At 38.2% G+C, this 21,745-nt stretch overlaps 1 protein-coding gene across 2 annotated transcripts in view; it reads right to left on the bottom strand.

The window, feature by feature from the left end:
• Positions 1–16,322, bottom strand: part of daam1b (dishevelled associated activator of morphogenesis 1b) — a 76,323-nt gene extending 60,001 nt beyond the window's left edge. The window contains exon 1 of one of the 2 annotated variants that reach the window (XM_084431497.1): positions 16,143–16,322. The gene's annotated coding sequence lies outside the window, so the exon portion shown is untranslated. The remainder of the gene's footprint in view (positions 1–16,142) is intronic. The other variant, XM_084431499.1, reaches the window with a different exon arrangement.
• Between the last annotated feature and the right edge of the window lie 5,423 nt (positions 16,323–21,745).

The raw sequence follows: 21,745 nt of genomic DNA on the forward strand, positions 1-21,745 counted from the left end.
GGAAACTGAAAAGACGCCGTTTTATTGTGAGATCCCACCCCCTATGGGCGGGTTGAAAACATGCGGAACTAGCTCCTACTACTGGCTGTAGTCTCTCGCCTCTGGCCAAAAAAGCCTCAGATGACGAAAAAAATTACGATTTTTGCGTCATCTGAGTTTTTTTCCAGACACACAATGCAGAAATCTCTCATCTCAGGGGGACATGAGGGAGGGAAGCACGGTCATTCGAAAATACTACCGGGTTTCTACTGATACAAAGCTTTAGGCTAATCGGTGAAGTATCCCTTTAAGATACTATTCGTTTTCATTAATATTTAAAATTAGTTTTCTTTTTCATTTTAATTTCAGTAATTTTGTTGCATGTTTTTTGGCGTTTTTCACTCCGTTTTTTAAAAATGTGTATAGTTTTTATTCATTTTATTTCAGTTTCAGTTTCAGTTTTAGTTATTTTATCACGTCAAGTTAAAATAAACGAAGACAAATGTTTCCTTGGCAACTAGTTGAAATAAGTTTAATTTAATTTGTTATTTCAACTTCTTTTAGCTCAACTCTCACAGAATGAAAAGTACAGGATTGTGGGATGTCAAAGGCAGCGAAGACTGCCTACATCTATGCACCTATGCTTGCTTTAAAAAAAAATATTAATGAAGGTATTGCAGGAAACAGGAAGTGAAGCTATCATTGGATTCGGACATGCCTTGATGCCTTCCTACATTGGAATGGAGCCTCGGAAGGCAGCATTTTTAAGCTTTCGGACACAGCCTCTACTACCACCACTAAAAACCTGTTAAACAAAAAACCTAAAAACAAAACCTAAAACTCATGACTTGATATTTGAAAACTGTTCTAAAATAACAAGCTCCAAGAACAGAATGTTTTTTTTTTGTACTGTGAATGTTTAACGTGGCATTTTTAAAATATTTTATGCCGCAAATCTGAATACATTTTAGTATATCTAAACTCTAAGAAAAACTGTGCATGCATGCTGCTGTTTCAGCCCACCAATTACACTCACACAGGACAACCACATCTTCTAGAGGCATGACGAATGTGCAATTCCCACAGACGCCGCAGATCCACTTCTCCCTGCCTTGAGAGACCCCTTCATATCACAAATTAAATGTTTGGAGAAAGGCTCTACCCACCCTCAACAAGCTTCTAATTACTTGTGGCATCATCAGATCAGCCTCTCATGGACTGTTCTCGATCACTCAGTCCTGTAATCTTCTGTCCTCCAGTCCTACTACAAGAACTCAGAAAAAAAGCATCACTCTCACTCACCAGAACAAGGGAATAGTTTTAAAATTGAGCTACCACACAAATTTTAGTCAGAATACGCAATGATATGGATATCAAGGCAGTGACAGAGTGCAGCAGAAATGGGTCCTAAAACCTGGAATCAAGTTAGCATTTTAGCACTTTCGGTTCCATTATCCTAAAGTTGATTGGTTTTTTAAAGCGGGGCTCAGTAACTTCGGGATTTCTTCGCTGTATTCTCGCTTTTCGCTCGCAGGTTTCTCTCTAGAGCTCCCCCCACAGCTTCGGAATAGATATTTGACAACACTGTTGTAAAAACTCGTAGGCAATTCTCGGACACCAGAGGCTAGTAGATCAACGACATCAAAGCAGATGGGGCATTCTTTAAAACGTCTTCTTCATTCGGGTTCAAACAGCGTGAGGGAGCGCCATAATGACAGCATTTTAGCAGATTTCTTTTGGCCATAAAGCAATTGTTTACATCGCGAGACCTGATATCACGCGGCCCGCCGGCTCAAAGTTGCAAGTGCGTATTTTCCGCTCACGGGCACCAGGGGGGTGCGAAACTACCACCATTCAACCCGAAATAAGTAATGTAACCATTCCAATGACTCCGAAGCTGTTCAGTTAAGGTAAAAAAGTTACTTAGTTCACCTTTAAATGGGGTTTTTGGTTAAATGTCTGAAATAAGGTCTGTGGTGAACACAAGCTCAAGAAATGTTCATGTTATATTCAATGACATAAAATTCATCATTAATACTCCTTATGTTTTTTTTGTGTACATGATTTTTTTTTTTTTTTACACGAGACTCAGTTCTTAGGGACATTAAACGTCATGATTCCAAACAGATAAAGTCATCTAGTTTGCTTTTACAGCACGTTGTATTTACGCTCTTGCAAAATATTCAAAATATCCAACTTGTAGACTTGTTGACAACCTGACAGTTGTCGGAAGCTTAGTGATGGTGACATTGAAGTCATGCGACCGTGGTGTGGTTCATTTATAGTATCTAACTTTAGATTTTTACTTCTGTCAGTTTAATCTTAGGCTTCAAAGATCATAAAAGTTGTGTTCATTAGTGAAGTAAATTATGGATAAATTCATATCATTATGAATAAAACATGTAAGAGTCATAAACTTTTGTTGCTCTCAGAGCTTATTCTCTGCAATTATACAAAAGCCATTGGAAAAAAAACTTTTTTTGAGGGAACACTGTGATGCTAACTTTCAGACTGGCCTACAAAAATACGTCATCCTTGCAGGACTCTATAGTCAAATTCAAGATGGCGAGATAATTGCTCATTTTTTATTAATTACTGAGAAGTATCAATTAAATTAGTTTGTGTAACTTAAATTGTTTGTTTTACCCAATATTTGTGTGCTTTTTTTTTGTTGCTTAGCAATATGCTAACCTTAAACTATTGCCAACTTTGAAATAACGAAATGGGCCAGTTTTGCCGCAACAAAACTCAGAACATATGCGAGTATGTACAGTTAGAAAAACTGGCCTATGCACGTGCAGATTACAAAATTCCCATCACGCACCGTATGCATACACTAGCAACCATACACGTAAAAACCAAAGCATAATTTGGGTTCAAGCACTTCACTAAGCTCCGGTCTGCTAGGTTTACAAGGGACAGGCATTTTCCAATGTGCATTCCAAGCCAATGACGTTGACCCAAGCTTGTTTCTGCTATCTGGAAAGCGCTTGGCATTATCATCATTACTCTAAATCGCCTATGGGTACTGTTTAAAAACAATAAAAAACCAGACCAGAATCAGTTTAGGTCTAAGTTAAGAACAGTGCTTTAAAAGGGTTAATGATAAACTATCAAAAGAACTTATAGCCTACTCAAATGGTGCCAAATTCTGGAACTTTGAACTCTTCGCTGCACTGCTCTGCAGCTGTTGTGAAAGCTGGAATCATGCTTACGCCAGATTACTGGAATCTGAAGGTTAACAACTCTGGTTTAACTTGTTGATCCCAGATGTGTGCTGTTCTTTTTGACGGTGAAACCTTACCGCAGCAATCTCACGCGCCCCTGGTGTTCTCGTGCTGGGAACAGGCCTGCTAAAGGCTCAGTCATGCTACGTTATCCTCAGATAGGACTGAGAGCCAATAAAAGGCTGTGCTGATGAGGGGATCAGAGGTTTCTTATTCTGCCATCCATGTGAAACATCAGCATCAGTATTCCCAACACTGTCCTGCATTTTTCATAAAGCCTGAAACATCCCAGGATTGTGGTAGGCTTGGACGGGTGACGACAAACGGTGATGGGAAGTCCATTAGCACTCGCATGTCCAATCTCAAACCAGACCCGCATGCTTCTGATTGTGTGTTGTTAAGAGCGCTGAGAGACATAGTGCGGCAAAAAAAAGAATCATGTGACTGTTGGGAGAAAGACAACTAACCCAGACATATTAGCCACCGCTGACTCACAAAGTGCTGCCTAATCCGGTTATCCTCTTACGCGTTTAAAACCTGCTCAGCTGCACATGGTTAACTCAAAACATGGAGAAAAAACACCTCTGAATACACACAAATTAGTAGGTAAATGCAGCAATAACAATTTGTAATGATATATTAACAGGCGTGGTGGTAAACCCAGGTGAGACGAGTGAACAACGCAGATGCTCCTCCACCCATCTGCTGAGTAAGATGATCAGCCTTCAGCTAGTCATGATTACTGTCAAGAAATGTCATGTGATGTTATTTAGACTTAAGTGTGACTTAATCACTTATGCTTCACAGTGTTGTAGCCTATACCAACAAAAGCACACACAAAAAAAAAAATATATATATATTTTTTTGCAATTACATTAAATATATTAAAATAAAATTAAACATGTCTTAAGACATTTATTTTAAAATTATTTTATTTTAAGAAATAAATGTAGCCTATTTAAAATATTTCTTAAAATAAAAGAAATATTTCTAAAATTAAATGAAATTTCTCAAATTAAATAAAGTAAAAAAAAAAAAAAAAGAAAGTTTTTAAATTAAATTATCCTACAATTAAAGATACCAATTTTTTTATATATATATTTTTTACATTTACCGTTTTAAAGATTTAATTCAAGGTAGAAAATGACCTATTATATGTCCCTTTTTTGTATTAACATCAAAGCAAATCAGCTCATTCAAGACCACCTACTGAACATGACCTGCGGACTGAACTTGGCTGCAGTGCAGAGCAAAGCACAGCAGGAGAGAATCTTCCTCTGCCATATCAACATGCCTGAACAAGCTGACCTGTTTGTGAGAAACAGGACATTTTGTTTTCTTATAGGTACGCACATTAAAACAAGAAACACACATAACCATGCCTGCTCACTCTAAACCAGACCAGACCCGCTGCACAAAGCCAAGTACACAAGCCGGGGTCTTTAGAAGAGTCTAAGTCAGACTAACATGGTGAAGCCAGCCAAAGTAGAGTAGAGAAAACACGCTCAAGCTGATAATAACTGCAGCGTCGCCCTTTCTAAATATGGTTTCACTTAATTAGAGGCAGTATTGCTTGTACAGGTTTCAACCATCTCCACCTTGTTCATTAAGCACACAAAGTAATATAGAACCAGCCCAACTTGACAAGTCTGGAGAACCTTGGCTAAGAAATGTTTTTCCAACCCTATATTATTTTATTTATGCCACGAAACATAAATAAGATGTTAGGCAGAATGTAGTATGGAAAAAATACACATTACAAAGTAGAATAACTGGCTTTAGCACTGTTTTTCGGAGAAACAAGTAAAAAAAGTAATTAAAAAAAATACATACAGCACCTTTAAAGTGAAATCACATGTGACGCAATCAGAGTCAACCAGTCCAGAACATAATTAATGTTTGATATAAAATTATGTGGAGCAGGATTTGGGACCAATAAGATTCCACAGTGGGCAGGGCTACACAGTGTGACGCAGTGGAAGTACAGTAAGCCAAGACTTGGCTACCAAGTGATAAACAAAATGTCATGCAGCTCCTTGTGGTTCTTAATTGCATATAAAAATAGAATTCATTGTTTGCTTTATCGATGTAGTGTATTGCATCTGGTTAGGATATGGTTTTAGCAGTGCTGTTTGGAGATTGAGGAAAATAGGTCATTGCTTGTCATTGGGCAGAAAGCAAAGAGGTTGGTCCCCAAAGTCTTAAATTTAAACACACAAGTAGATCTAAAGATTTTGCTCGCATTCATTTAATTAGAAAAGGGCTTAAACACATTGTGGAAGGAAGTGGATAAAACAAAAGCAGGATTTGACAAAAACATTGAACAGACCCTTGGAAAACTTGCAAACACGTTGGCGTCTTTTTAATGAACAAGCATGCCAAAGACCTAGTCCTTCAAAGTCCTTATTCTAAACAACTTGCATTGCAGATGCTTGGAGTGAAACCTCAGAAAATGGCCTTATTTTGAAGAACTAGAACAGGCAGTGCTGACACTCCAGGGGACATCAGCAATGAGTTCCATCCAGCACAGATTCTGGGTCAGAAGCAACCCAGTTCTGCATCTGTATTAGAAGTTAGGAGAAAGACACAGAACTTTTGCGTACACCTGGGTCTGAAGACGTTCATTTTCAGTGAAGGTGAGGTAAACACCACAACTGCAAAAACAGGTACTTACCACAAGACAGTTTATAAAATACATGCACATACATGTCAAACCTGGAATGGCTATGCAAACAGCATGTAATCATGAGAGAGAAGATATTGCTCCTGATGGTCGAATATGCAAATCTGTTAAATTTGTGTTATTATCATTCATTTGTAAACTTATCATTTTTCTAAGACCATAAGGAGGCTGGTACCTTCAAAACATTTTCAGACCTAAAGGTTGTGATTAAGGATCTGAATATGAATATGCTTATTATAATATAAGAATATGACATGCTGTAATGTGATATTCTTATAAGAATATGAATATACTTTTGCAAGTCACTGTACAAGCACAGCCCTATCCAGGCTCCATAAGGGAAGTTTATATAAAATATAAATATTATATGAAAAAAAAAAACTTAGATTAGAAAATGTAGCCTTGGGAACTAACTGAAATGCATATAAGTTGAAGTACTAAAATGAAATAAAAAAGAAAATAAAGCTAAATTAGAAATATTAGAAAAGCTAATAAAATGGAAAACACACAAAACCTTAAATGAAAACTGAAAAAGCAAATTAAAATTGTTAACTAATTCTATAAGTATATAAATAATACTAAAATGACACTGCGATTGACTGTGATACAAGATTTTTGAGATGTTCCAGTGAATAACAACTTAAATTTTGGTCTGTTCTCAAAGCTATTGTATGACTTCAGAACACTTAGAAAACCATAGTCATAGAGTCTAATCAATAGTCATAGACTCATTTTATGGTGATTTTTTCCCCTTTCTGTAGCTTCAAAGCCCATGGTCACCATTCGCTTACATTGTATGGTGGAACATGAGTGTATGTAAATTTAAATGATGACATACCACATTGTTGGGGTAACTAGCCCTTTAAGATTGGGATTATGGTCTACTTTTTCACTTCACCATAACACATTCTTTGAGTTAAGGAGACATAATGACAATTTACGAGCCTATATTGACCCTAAAACGTCCCTTTAATCACCCTTAGGGAGCTCTAAATATTCGAGTTCACCCCAGCACTGCATCATTTAGGAAAAGACACCATGGTGCCACAAATATCTCGATACATTTCTTTCTACACATCTTCTGAAAGCTTCTCAGATACACCACTCTAGAGTTTGTCTTTGCTTCTACCCCACACCACTATGGATGGTTTTTCTGTTTTTTATTTAGTACACACGTAAGCCTTTTAAGACAATACTCCTGATGTTCTTTTTTTCTGCAGCAATACTATTGTTGTAGCCCACCCACTATCAGCACACCTGGAGCGTCAGCTGTTCTTTGCCTCCAAATCAAGCCACATCATGGAAAAAGGGATGACTGTGCAGGTAACAAAAGAGCGTGTATGAACGGCAGCATGTTAAAAACAGAAATTTAGCCTCTCTGATGAATGAGGAGGATGTGTTTTTCAGACAGGACGATGATGGAATCTAACAAGAACAAAATACTTAATTGAAGCCCTTTCAGTGGTTCTGACACAGGGAATGGAATGGAAGTGTGTGGCAAGTCTTGCTGTTTTTCCTTAAATATTCAGTCATTAAGGTCCGTGCACCGGTGTTTGACGCGCCGCATTAAAAACTGGCCGACCAATGAGATTGCCGCTTTAGTTCACATGCTTGGAGCTGCTGAAGTTACAGTACTTGGTGGCGCTCAAGCACAAAACGGTTTTGTTGATAGACATTGATAGAAGAAGAGGAAGTAAGTAGACGAAGAAGAAGAAGCAACGGGGCAAGATGAATGTAGAGCTGCTGGTCTCTTTGGTGTCTGAACACAAAGAACTTTATGACAACAAAAACACAGCGACTACAAAAATATGTTAGCAAAAAGTGTGTGAATGGTTTTGGCTATTGACATAAATACTGTCTCTCTTCTTCTGTGTGACAAGCGAGTGTCAGAAGCGTAAAGTTGGGCAGCGCCACCTTGTGTACCGAGGTATTTCTGTTTTTCAATAAGCGACATCTACTTTCAGGGAGTGAATTTGCACGTTCACTGAAAATCACTTGGATATGAACACAAAGACGCGTCGAAAAATGTTGGCAATAAGCACGCGCGATAATCATCCCGATGTGCACGAGGCTTAAGATTACTTTACAAACACAACTGTCAGGGATATGCCACACTTTCTTTGTTAATTCAAAACAAAACAAAAAAGTTAGCTATAATCAATGATAACTGAGGTTGTCAAGCTCCAAAATGACAAGTACCACCTGAAAGTGGTCCATATATGACTTGTGCGCTATTACACGTCTTCTGGAGAAATAACAGCGTTGTGTTTGGAACAGACTGATATTTAAGTCATAAACTCTTGTGAACAAGTTCATTCGATTTATTGAAAAAATCTGGCTCCAAAATTATTCATTCATAAATTACACATCAAAACTACAGCCCCATGGCAAAATCACATTTTACCCTAGTTTGCAGTCTGAATTGAAAGTAATGACATAAAAAAGGCCATGCACCACAAAATATTGGCAAGAAAACACATAATTCTATTGATTTGTCCTCATGGGCTGCATGCAAAAACATACAGCACAACCAGTGTAGTTACAAACTCATCTGTTAAACGAATAGCAATTGAACTGTATAGTTTGGGGTTTGTTGTTAAATTTAAAAAAATTATATTTTCATTATGTGCCAAGTTGGAAGGCTCTCTGGATAATTTACTGCAATAGCCGAGAGAACATTTCTTTCGTAAGTAAAATTAATAACTGAAATATACCCAAATGAATCAGAAAGGAATAATTTCAGGAACGTGTTCCAACTCCAAGACCTAACAAATGACAAGTTGCATTTTGTTGCACTACTCTACCTAACAAAAGTTACATTTTGGTCTGTTCTTCATACAAAGCTAACGTATGACTTCAGAAGATGTGGAATGTGGTGTTAAATAATATGTTGGATCACAAATGTGTAAATAATGACAGAATGTTCAGTTTTCAACTCACTATCCCTTTAAGAAAGGCAGCGCACTTAACTTACACAAGAAGTTCACGAAAGGAGCTCTTTGTGGAAGGAATGCTAACCAAGTAACTTTACAACTCAGGTGTCGCCAGCAGGCTGTCTGCGTTAATCATACCTGTGTAATAAACATGTTTCTATCCTCTGCCCCCATTCTCAATCTCTTTACATCTCAAATGATTATAAGGGGGGCCAGAACACCCTCAGCCACACTTCACCTCCCTAAAGAGTCGTGAGGGAGGATGATGCTAAGGTTTGTTTTGGCTTGTTGGCCTTGTTTTATTGTTCCAGCCAGCAGTGTGGGGGCGAGGAAGCACCATGTCTATATGCCTTCCCCACAGTTAGATTGTGACTCTCAGATTACAGTGCATTGAAGACAGCAAGAGCAACATCAACGCTGTAGAGAGAGCACACACCGCCACTTAAACCACAGGCCCAAACATAGACACTGCTGGACATCTCTGCAACAAATCAAACTGCTTTAGGGAGGTCAAACAGCGGGAAACTATCAAACGAGGAAACTTGTTGTAGACAACTGCATTTATATAAATGCCGAGCTCACCAAAGAACAAAAAACACGGTTCTTATTTACACAAAATCTTGATCCTTACGCATGTGCGATTTTCCATGTGAGGCTAAATGTATATGGCAGCAATTAAAAAAAGTGCACATTTCTTAAGGGTGTGAGGCACTTGGTGTAATGTTACTAAAATATTTACTTTACTAGGAAGCCACAGAATTCAGAGAATTGCTGAGTTATTGAAAGGATATGAAAAGGGCATTTCAACGTTGACCACCTGTCTACACCCAGTCTGTGTAACAACACCAGAATTCATAGAACTCAACGACAAGTCCTGTGAGCTGCCAACTTTATATAATAACATCAACAATAAATTCAAGAGGAGTGGATTTAAACATCTGACAATTTTTGCTTTTTTAAAGAAAAGGAGGGACCAGGTGAAATCATTTTTGTGGTTATCAATATTATCCCACAAATGCTGGTGATTGAGATTGACTTGTTGATGCCGGAATATTCCTTTAACTTAAAAAGAGCTCTTTTTGAGAATGTCAGTGAACTTAGGACACGCTTTCTTGTCTCAGCAAGAGTTAATAAAACACCAACCAACCGTCCAGATTCTCAATATCCTGGGAGCAAAGTTCTGGAATGCACCAGCAACCCTCAATGAATTAAGAAAACTACAACTATTCAAAGGCACCCTGAGGATGACCTGTTCCTTAACCCAGGGGGAATAAAGAAGGTCAAGGGGCCCTTCAAGAGGAGAAAGACCTCATGGCTCTGAGGCCCTGAAGAAAGGACACTGAATTTACCTCAGCAAAATCTCTCACCTAGAGTTCAAGTATGTTAAAAGCTTCCAGAAAGTCAATCTCTTAAAGGGATTGTTTACCCAAAAATTGTAATTCTCTCATCATTTACTCACGTCACCCTGAATTTTTTGGAACGCAAAACACGATTTTGCCTATACAGTGAAAGTCAACAGGGTTTAGTGTTGTTTTGGACCCTATTGACTTTCACTGTATGGACAAAAAAAGAAAAAACATTCTACAAAATATCTTCTTTTTTCTGTGTTCTGCAGAAGAAAGCCATACAGGTTTGGAACAACATGAGTTTTCATTTTCAGTGAACTTTTTCCCTTAAACTCACCAGGCCTGAATACGGCAAGTGATTGTGCTTAAAGGGACACTTCACCCATTTGCATTAAGCTTTGCATTGTTAGAAACCCAGTCATACTATTGAATGGTTGTGCAACACTCTCATTTTCCCCTGAGACGGGAGAAATCCGTTATTTACCTCTTACACTTCCTCCTACAATGACGCAAAAATCGTCATTTCGATTTCTGTTGAGACTACAAGCACTCGTTCCTCATCTTTCCCAGGGGGCGGGACCCGCTCACGCTACAGACCTATTACAGATCAGTGGGTGGGACTTTACTCTCTGAAACTGAAAGCAATATCCTCCATCTTGTTTGAAGCTAAGCTAACAGGCGCTGTGGAGACAGATGTAAAGTTATGACAATAGCGGAGGAGAGTACTCAATATGATATAGACTAGAGGAAGAGGATTTCGGAAGTCTGATGCTTGAATCAGGTGTTTGTGGCTACCTTTACAAGCCGCATTATAGCGAAGAAGAGCAGCCGAGGCAGAAGACCTGCCTGCCGCGGACGAGGAGCCCGGACTGGCTCGGGTTAGGGCGGACTGGTGGCGCCGGTGATCTCACTATGCAACTACGAACCGCTACGAACACAGAGATAGAGTCCGTCTGTGGCAAAGATTTTCAACGATGACAATTTCTCCTGGACGAAATCTCTGAATCAGACGAGGACACGGACGTTTGTGTTGTGAACTAGTTTCCTAGTTTCGCACCGCATATGTTCTGACTGAACATCCAGGTACCATGCAATAATTCACCTTTTCGAAAGAAATACAAACGAGGAGTAATGCACTAATGAGTTCGCCAACTAACTAGACATTTTGTGTGAATGTGAAATTAATTTCAAGCTCTGGTGGTAGCTAGACTTGTAGACGGAAGAGTGATTTCTCTTATAGGCAGATATGCGCTTTCTGGATTAGTGGGAGTGGCTTGCGGAGCTGTGCAATGTGGTGCATTGTGGGAGTTGTTGTCTTTCATACAAATGCGTCCTGAAGTTATTTTTTGTCTTTTCTCGGTCACAAAGGCACCAAATTCTAAATTTCTTTTACATTTCGACTACATATATGACCCACTTTAAATAAAAAACAATGTTCAAATGGGTGAAATGCCCCTTTAAGGTTTTAGTGAAATTTGTTTGGTTGCCTGGAAAGCGGCTTTATATGGATCATGGAGAAGAGTAAGAGATCTATCAGGTAGGTTTAACCCTACACTAACCAACCAAGAACAGCATGTAAAGTCCTAATCTGTGCAAAGTAGGGTTTAGGGCAGAAAGAGTGAGAAGCACAAAAGAAAACCGAGGGGAATGAAAGTGAAGCACGGAAGAGATCAAAAGTAATTACAGTCACCCTACTATTCACATAATCTTCTTTGAATCAAGATAAAGGACAGCTTGAGGATACAAACTGGATTATACCTGACTTGAGTGGCAAAAAGACAATAAGAGCTCATATTACAAGCGAACTCAAGTCATTTCCATTTTAGCGTGGCTGACAACAGAACAAACAAATCTCAGATCCAAAATTGCTGAAGGTGTGTAGATGCAGCACAATTGGTTCAGAACGGAGCGAACAGGAGTGGCCTAGTGACATGCAGGGCCTCTGGAAATAAACGATGCAAAGTGAAGCCATTGTCTAATCCAAGTGAACCACACCACTCGGAGAATAGGACATTCAAACGGTCACACAGGCCCATTGTTACGGCCAAGTTGAGTGGGGTCCAATCTCACAAGGTCTGGCCGGAGCCGAAAGGCTCGTAGAGCATTGCCATGCTGCGATCTCTCTCGAGCCCCATTAACCAAGTGTTCATCCAATTCTGCAAAAGACCACAGAGATCCAAGTTGTGTGCAATACATTTCTGAATGCTGAGATTTAGCACTGAGCTTGAGCACCTCAGCTGTGAATTTATATAAAGAGACAAATTTGAAGGTTTTATTTGTCACATAAATTATCTGGCATGATGGTAGCTAAATGTTTTTAGTATTTTACAAATCTTCTGAAGTGCAGCAACCTTGCATTTAAGTTCTAGTTCTTGGACTGTTAGCATGTTTATATGCCAAAATATGGAGAACAGAAGGATGGGAAGGGGACTAGAAAGTGCTGAAAGTTTGAAGCAAACTGGTTTTGATGCATGACAAAAATGACAGAAAAAACTTCAAAATTTATGACCCAACTTTGAGGAAGAAACACTGGGAGGGAAGCCAGAAATGTAGACTGCAGTGCAGACTATGTTTAGACCTGCATCAGATGCGGTTTGCAACAAGACTGCAGCAGTTAGAATATTTATAAATGGATTTTTTATATGGACATTATTATAAAACAACTCAACAAATTTCACTGCGTTAATTCATAGGTGTTGTGCACTACCGTTTTTTTTTTTTTTGTAAATACTTACTTTTATTCAGCAAGGATGCATTAAATTGACAGGACAGAACAGACATTTATAATGTTTCACAAGATTTAAATTTTTAGATAAAGGCTGTTCTTTTAAAGTTTCTTTTTATCAAAGAATCCTGAAAAATAAGTATCCTGGTTTAAATGATGAAGCACAACTGTTTTCAACATTGATAATAACATTTCTTTAGTTCCAATTCAGCATATTATTCCTTTGCTATCACAGGAAATAATCACATTTTAAAATATGAATATGATAAAAGAGAAAACGGTTATTTTAAATTGTAATAATCTTTTATGACCTTTGACCCAATAAATGCAGCCTTGGTTGAGCAAAAGTGACTTCTTTCAAAAACATTATAAAATCTTACCAATTCCAAACTTTTGAGTGGTAGTGTTTATAAATGGCAACACTGATCTGCATTGTGCATTAGAGTAACACAGTCTAGTGTGATGTGCAGTGCTGGTGTGGGGTAACCCCCAGCTGTCCCGGGACCACCCTTTTACCAGCGGAAACAATTACGACTCCCAGCTGTGTCTCAGCTTTCTACTCATTAACAAACATGAGCTGTGGAGGAAACAGCAGCCGCAATCATCTGATTGGCTGGCTGGAGTAACCCTGCGCCAAACACCACACACACACACACACACACCCTTCACCTGCACCCAGGCACGTGGCTCTGCAAAAGAGGCGGTTTGTTGATGGCACAGTCAGACAAAAGGGAACACATGCCACACACACCGACCCATGAATACCATAAACAGAAGGACAGAGCACGGCTTAACACACGTCTTGTTTATTATCCCTCAATGTCTGTGCCATTTCCCAGCCTGATCTCGAACTAAATAAAGAAATGCTTCATTCATAATACAGCACAAAGAGAAAGTCAAACCTTTCACTCGTGTGGTTACTAAGGGTACACATCACATGAGTGACAGTCCTGTAAACCTGACTGGACTCAAGGGCCGTACAGCCAAAACAAATGTACACTGTCAGTGATAAAATACAAATGAAATGAAGCACTGGAAGGCACTTATTCTCTTAAAACAGTCTGGTTTTATGCACTAAAGACAATTACTGAATGTTCACTGAGAGCTCAATAGACTTAATAATGGGAACTTTATCGCTAGACTCTATTTACCCGGAATTGTGTTCATTCAATCCCAGGCAATATAACTCCTATTCTTAAATCACAAAGCTCTTTAAAAATTAAACATAACAAACAAATACATTAATGTTTAAGTTCAACTTACAAAACCTAACAATCTACAATCTGAGACTTCATTTTAAGTTGTTTATTTAGTTCACCCAAAAATATTCTATCATCATTTACTCACCCTCATGTCATTCCAAACCTTGTATGACTTTCTTTTGTCTGTGGAACATAAACAAGAATAGTTTGAAGAACGTTGGTTACCAAAAAGTTTTGGTAACCGTTGCCTTCTATTATATGGACCAAAAAATGTTCCACACTAGAAATAAGGTCATGATGACAGAATTTTCAATTTTGTGTGAACTATCCATTTAGTTTGATCCAAGCAGCATGTAGCTTGTCATAGTGTGCAGTTGCTAAGACCCCAGAGTTGGGTGATCCCCAAATCACAAGATGGTTCTCGTGAGGCTGAATTCATTGTCATGGTTATGATATCTGAATAAAATCAGGAAAGAATATTAATAGCAAAAGTTCAGGTTCACCTCAGTCTTAAAGGGATACCTAACATGACTAATACAACAATCTCAGTTACAGTATCATAAAATACAAACAAGGCTTTGTTTGTTAGGGAAATCATGCACAACTGTTGTTGAAGTTTTTCACAACACCTTATATTAAGAGTCAAAGCAGGACCTCTACCCCATATGAGGGCACAATATGCTCAGTCTGAGAGGAAAACAAGTCGAGTCAAGTGTGGAAATCCATCACTCATGATGCCCCCGCAGTGCACACAGGGTATATTGCCCTAGTAATAGAGAACCGGCCGAGACTGATGAAAATGTGGAGTGACATGGGCTTTCGAACTCAAGAGAACTGAGTATGTGTACTCAGTACATGGTTGTCAGCTGATGGACAAATAAAAAAAGGCTTTTAGGTCTAGTTTGCACTTGAATGCATGATTAGTGAAAGACAGGGACCAAACAATAGACTGCAGCCTCATTTCCTCAATATCCATCATCAGCATTATCAGGTAGGATTGGAAGGATAGTCCACCCAAAAATGAAAATGCTCTCATCATTTACTCACCCTCATGCCGTCCCAGATGTAGTATAACTTACTTCAGATGAATACAAATATTTTTAGACAAAAATATATATATCTATGTGAGTCCATAATATAATATGCAAGGGTACAGAAACCCATAAGTTGATGCTTCAAAAAGCGATCACAATGATAACCTATATGACTCTATGATGAGTCCCATATGATCTAAGCACATTGTATAGCTGAAGAAAAAAAAAAGCATATCTGCATGCCATGATGAGGATTTTCATTTTTATATAGAAAATATTCTCAAAAAAAAAAAAAAACCTAAACACAAAGAATTTACTTCAAGTTCGTAATTATAACTAAGTGGTCCAGGGCCCAGTAGGGGGCCTCATGATTACTTAAAATAAGTTACATTAAAATACTCTACCGTTATTCATTAAAATCTGCCATAAATAATGATGTAGAATATAAATAAAGAATTGCAAAAAGCTTTATGCCTTAAATGGTTTTGTCTATAGCTAGACAATTAATGGCTCTGAAGAAGCACTGACGGTGAAACATTGTTGGGAAGCCGGTTACATGAACGCGCGCACACTGTGCTCTGGACTATCAAGCACAAGTGACATGACACAAAACACAACCGGCTTCATTATTTAAGAGGAAAGAACATCACAAGCAAATAATATGCAAATCGTTCGTTTTAATCCTCGAAGCTAAGCAACGAAAAAAAAAAAAATCAAATAAAAGCACATGCAAAAGTGTGTGCAACTCTTTGTTTCGCATTAGTTTTAAAGATCTGCCGGTCTGTGCGATCAGCCATTGATTCCTATTACAGCTCCATCCCTGTCTTGTATGACACTGGGTCATTTGAATAAACAGTTTACCGTACATACAACCATCAGTCACCATTACCCTTCCGTACACTGATCGGACAGCGGTGATAATACGCATCTCGTGTCACAACGTAATCCATAAGCACGCGCGTATGCGCAATTTACACATTCATCAACAAAGTCCGCTGAAAGTCTGTTCTTACCTCGTATGTGGTCTCATTATTCATTCAAACTCCACTGTTCTGTTTGGGTAGACTGGACATGGAAATGCGCTTGATCTCAGCATTGCACAGACCATATAGTCAGTTGACGTCATCATTTATTTCCACTCGACCAGAGCGAGCGAGTGCGCATGATCACACAAGGTAAACGTACTGATGTCTAACGGGAGATGTAGGCTATGGGTGATGTCAGGTACTACGAGTCAGATGAGTTTGGTTGGAGTGTGTAAACGTTTAGTTTTCGTATATGGTTTATATATTCATAGGAAACAATTGAAAACGTAAAACTATAATGAATGATATCTTAATGGTCTCTATGACAAAAATAATGAAATCAAACATTTTTAAAAAAGGCTAACTTTTTTATTTGAATCTTTTAAAAGTTACTGTTATATAGCAGTATTATTATATTATAATGTATTATAATATCAGATGATAAAAAACAACAAAATACAAAAAAAATGAAAGGCTATCTTTGTGATGTAGCCTATATCTATATCAGAAAAATGTAGGCCTACTTATAAATTTCATTAAACGTTTCCATTCCATTTCCAGTCATTGTTTACATCACTCTATGCTTAATCTTTTTAAGAAGTAGCATACAGGACGGTTACTGTCATAGCCAATGAGGAAGACATGCTCAATGGGAAATAAATATTCAGATTAGGGTCAATCAGTATGGCTTTTCGATAATCGATTTTTTAACATTTATATTCTGAATATTTGGTTACATTCTTTAGAGCATATTCTATGAGCAAAGGTCAGAAACAAGCTCTTTTTTGTCATTTGTTATTAAATTATGCCTCTCTTCTTTCCCTGGCTGTTTCTTAACTACAAGATTACCTTGTTTGCCATGGCTTTCCTTCCTGCTGCTCTGCCTCTTCCTTCACCATATTAAATTAAGGGGTGAAGTTGTGGGTATTTTCAGCTGGAAGGGAGCTGTTGTTTCTCAGGGTCACAAGACACTATAGGGTGAATCACTGGATGCAGTAAGAAGATGGTCTCTCTCACATGCATTGTACAAAGCAGATGCTTGAGGCACTTTCATATCATTCACAGTTTGGTGTGTAAGTAATGTGACACTTTAAATAGTTTTTCTTATTTTCTGTGTTCTTTATGGCCAGAAGGATAATGGCTCCCAGACATGCAGGCACCCAGAGCTTCAACGCATCCCAGCCTTTGTGCATTCAGGACAGGATAAATCCATGAAGAAGACACGTGGGAGCCAGGGGTTTTCCACATATTAAAAGAAGGACACCGAGGAGACAGTGAATGTCTTCAGCTTTTTCTTAAAATACAAACATTAAAGGAGGGCCTTCATGAAAAGTTCAAGGAGAGATTTTATCAGGTTAATGGTCTTTGATAATGAGTTAATGAAGTGAATCAGTCAGTTAGAGGCTATCATGTTTATTTGATTTATAAATCCCAGATCAGATCAAGCATCATGGCTTGTGGACCTGGTTTCTCTTGAACAGCACATGAAGTATAAAAGGGAATGAAAAACAATGCATATGGAGATGGTAAAGTAAAAGTCAGAGTAAAGATGTAGAGTAAAGATTTGTTGCTGATATTTTAGCATTATCATGTGGAATTTAGCCCTTAAAACCGTCCCATTTAGCCATCAGCTATTGCCATTTTCAAGACAACTAAAAAAAAACGTACAAATCATAAGAGAGTATTACTGTTGTATTTTATGTCATAGAATAAAACATGAAAATACTGTATATTGGGTATAGACGTTCAAACTCATATTTACAGTGGAATGGTTCAGAGTTCTGACTGAGAGGAGGAGGGATGGGACTAAATTTATGATTTCTTGGGAGCGGCTCCATTACCAAAAGTCAGCTGTTTAGGGCACTACTTTAAATCGTCAATTGAGGAGTTACATGGATCCACATTTAAAGAGGATGTGTATCTTTTGTTGCCGTCCACTTGACAGCTCAGACCGCTGAGCAGCTGTGTTTACCTCCTTTAGTGGAATTTAATATAGAGAGAAGGAAAAGACCTACCTGCCTTTAAATGGACCAGATCCCCCCTGAGGTTGTTCCAACAGTTAAGTGTTTCCCCATCAGCATCAAGCAGAGTCACACCGGGTCTCACGTTGGGTCTCAAAAGCCCGTGTTTGTCAAATCCCAGAAGAACTGAGGTTGAGAGGTCAAGAAGTTGTTGTAATAAATCACAATGTATTAGCAGTGACAGTTTAACATCATACATTGAATGATTTATGGCTTGGCCTCTATAGGTGGCATGACACTTTTGTAAGGTTTATTGGTCAAATCTTTGACTAAACACAAAACCAAAACTTTTACAACAGCGTGAGGCCTGGGAAATAGCTAATAACTCACAAACACCAGATGGGATTTGTTGATTCAGGTTTATTAAATTATGATGAGTTTAGTAATAGCCTGTAATCTTGAGGCAAATAATGTATTAGCTGTTCAGACAGCACTGTTGCCTCATTGTTCATTTTATTTAAATTATTAACAGAACTCGGTAGAATAGACATAGAATAGCCTAAATATTATTTGTCTCAAAGAATTGAGGCATGTTTATGTGAAACCAGCCGTGCTTCTGTCAGTAAAACTATTTCAGCAGACACATCTGTGCGGCAGAACACCTGTCTGAGAGATCAAAGAGTAGGATCTCACTACAGAACCAAAGCCATCATCTCACAGCGCTGTGGACAGGTGTTTGCGCACAGCAGAGACGAAGAAAAAAACAAGATTAGTGCACATAAATACTATCATCAGGAATGCTGGGTTGAAATTGTGCTTACCACTATCACAAACTTACCTGTCCTCCTTCCCTGCCACACTCCCTCACTCACACTCTGGACTACACTTCCCAGCATCCCTCCTGGTTCTCACCTGCCCTCATTCAGCCATCAACCACACCTGCCATTGGTCATCAAAACATCAAGACACACATATAAGCTAACACCTCGCCTACCCTCACGTATAACTGCATTCCCAAAGCTTCTGTGTTTCTCCTCTCCTCCTTAGGCTACGTCTACATTAATCCGGATACATTTGAAAACGGCGTTTTCGTTTATAAATGCTCTGCGTCCACACTAGCGTTTTCAGACGTTTTCGGACGGTTCAGTGTGGATAAAAAACGCCAAATTCACCTTTACTGCGCATGCGTAAAACCCCAAAAAAGATCACTGATATGATTCAGATGGAAAAATAAATAATGAAGTTATCGTGCAATTCTTCTGACAGGATAATTTTATTTAGTAAAATATCTCACCATTCACTGATGCGGTCCACGTCGCACACAGTCACCATATGTTTGGTCTAAAGCGCAACTGCTCTTATGTAGCCTATTGCCACAGCCACAGGACAGCAAATGTGAGTGAATTCTGTCATCTTTTCAGGACTGTGATATGAAGAGTGTGCAATGTAGAATATTTTTAGCAACAGTGTGAAAGTGAATAGCACAATACTGGTATAGCCTAAACATGAATGGTACAATATGCGTCACATGACTAAATTTACGTCGTCATCGTTTTTAAATACCACCGGTTTCACAGTCCACACTACATTCCACCGAATGGATGACATTTGCTTGTTGTAACTCTTCAAAATTAAACTTTAATTTAAAAAAAAAATGTCGACACTGAATCTAATACTCAAATATTTAACTATTCAAAATGTGTATTGGTCAATCTCAGGCAACTTTATTTAATTTTTTACAAGGTCTCTAAGCAGAAGATGGACGCATGTTTTCTCAGTCCTGTTAACGAAACTCATGTGCCATTTAAAAAGCATGTTTAAAAGCATGTCAATTAATTCATTTGTTTTCCCCACAAGAAAGTGTTTATTTTAAAGAAATTGTTGGTTATATGTTCAAATAACTGATATTTGTGACAAAAAAAATCGCTATATTAAAGGGACAATGTGTAGTGTTTTAGGTATTTTATTATCTAAAATCAATATTTTTATTCTTAAATATGTCCTCAATGGTGTACAAATACCTCTGCCAATGATCTGACTTATCCTCGTAAACGAAGAATTTATTATCTTTTATATACATGGGACGGGTAGTTCCGCCATCTTGAAAAACTATAATAGCAGAGAGGGACAAAAAGTACTAGGCCAACGCGTTTCCACGCGTTTTCGTTCAGAGCCAGCGTCACGTGATTGAAACCAGCAGAAGCGGAGGAGCAGAGCAGTGAGAGGCGCTTGTCACTGCCGCGGCAAGTTTAAAAGGCTGCACTGTACGGTTAGTCACAGGATAAGGAGTCCTCGTCGTCGAAAAAGTTCAAAGTAGACCGTAAAAACGAAACGTGACCGGAGATTACAAAAAACAAGGGTTAATGTCGGGATAGCTTTTTCCAGGTGGAAAGAGCTAATGCAGGAGAAAGCTTTCAAAAGGGACGCTGAATTTGCCTGCTTTCTTCTCGACAGGTAAGTCAATGTTACGGTCTTAATTACAAGCTTTTTTTCATTGCTTGGTTGTGTACTTTATTATATAGACAGACAGTATAACTCGAGGAAGTGCTATTAAAAGACATCGCTTTATGGTACGTAACGGCTACCGTAGATGCAACACGCATTTGAAAAAGCGAGGCGCTGGAGAGCACTATTCGTTTGAATGCAAAATACAATTTCACGATTAGATGGGAGAAATTCCTACACATTGTCCCTTTAAGGCAAAGTGTATTTTAATAAAAAACACAACGCCATTTTTTCATTTTAAAGAAGACCGAAGCCGCAAGTTTATATATTTTTTCATAATTTAATTTATTAAACAATTGTATAAATGATGGACCAAACAAAACTGATAAAAACAGTGGTTTAACATTTTTTTAGAAAATAAATAAATAGTAACAGGAATGAACACTTGGTAACAGGAATGAACTATTTCATAACAGGAATGAGGAACAGGAAACAGGAATGAGTGTCCATATGTGTGTGCATGAGAGAGAGTGTACATGACTGTGTGTGCATAAGATTTCTATGCTGAAGTGATGTACTATATGCTAGTAGTACTTCACAGCAAAGGAGGTGGAAAGAGAAATAAGGAGAGAGAGAGGGAGGGAGAAAGAGGGAAGGTAAGACAAAAAAGGGAGAAAAGAGAGGGTTGTGGGTGTGTTTTGCTCCTTCCATTGCAATATGCCATAGGTGGGTGTTTCTGGCACCTGCATAGTATGGGTTTTCTCCGTCTTCTACAAAATATAAGGAAGACAAAGACAAAACGGTCGAGTCACTTTGTGGTGGACTGGCTTCCTGGAAGTACAGTGTTCACATTGTAAAACTAATGCTAATGTCTACAATATAAGTAATTGCAACCTTAAAACTCATAATTCAGGTGAATAGTATTATATCAACTAATATTTACAGTATTAAATCAACAAAACAGAGGACTCTATTCACTTAAGCAAAAAGTTATCAAATACATGACATATGGCCACATAGCATACATGCTAATAGCATGAGGACACTGATTCTAGTAACTTAATAAAAGTTAATATTTTTAAAATAAACAAATAAATTCTAAGAAATAATTTAGGTAACAGGACAGTATGTTGAGATTGACCTTCTCAGTCATAGTTACAATGTCATCAAATTTACAGAAATTAA

Source organism: Rutilus rutilus (assembly GCF_951802725.1).
Source record: "Rutilus rutilus genome assembly, chromosome: 15".
Classification (NCBI taxonomy): domain Eukaryota; kingdom Metazoa; phylum Chordata; class Actinopteri; order Cypriniformes; family Leuciscidae; genus Rutilus; species Rutilus rutilus.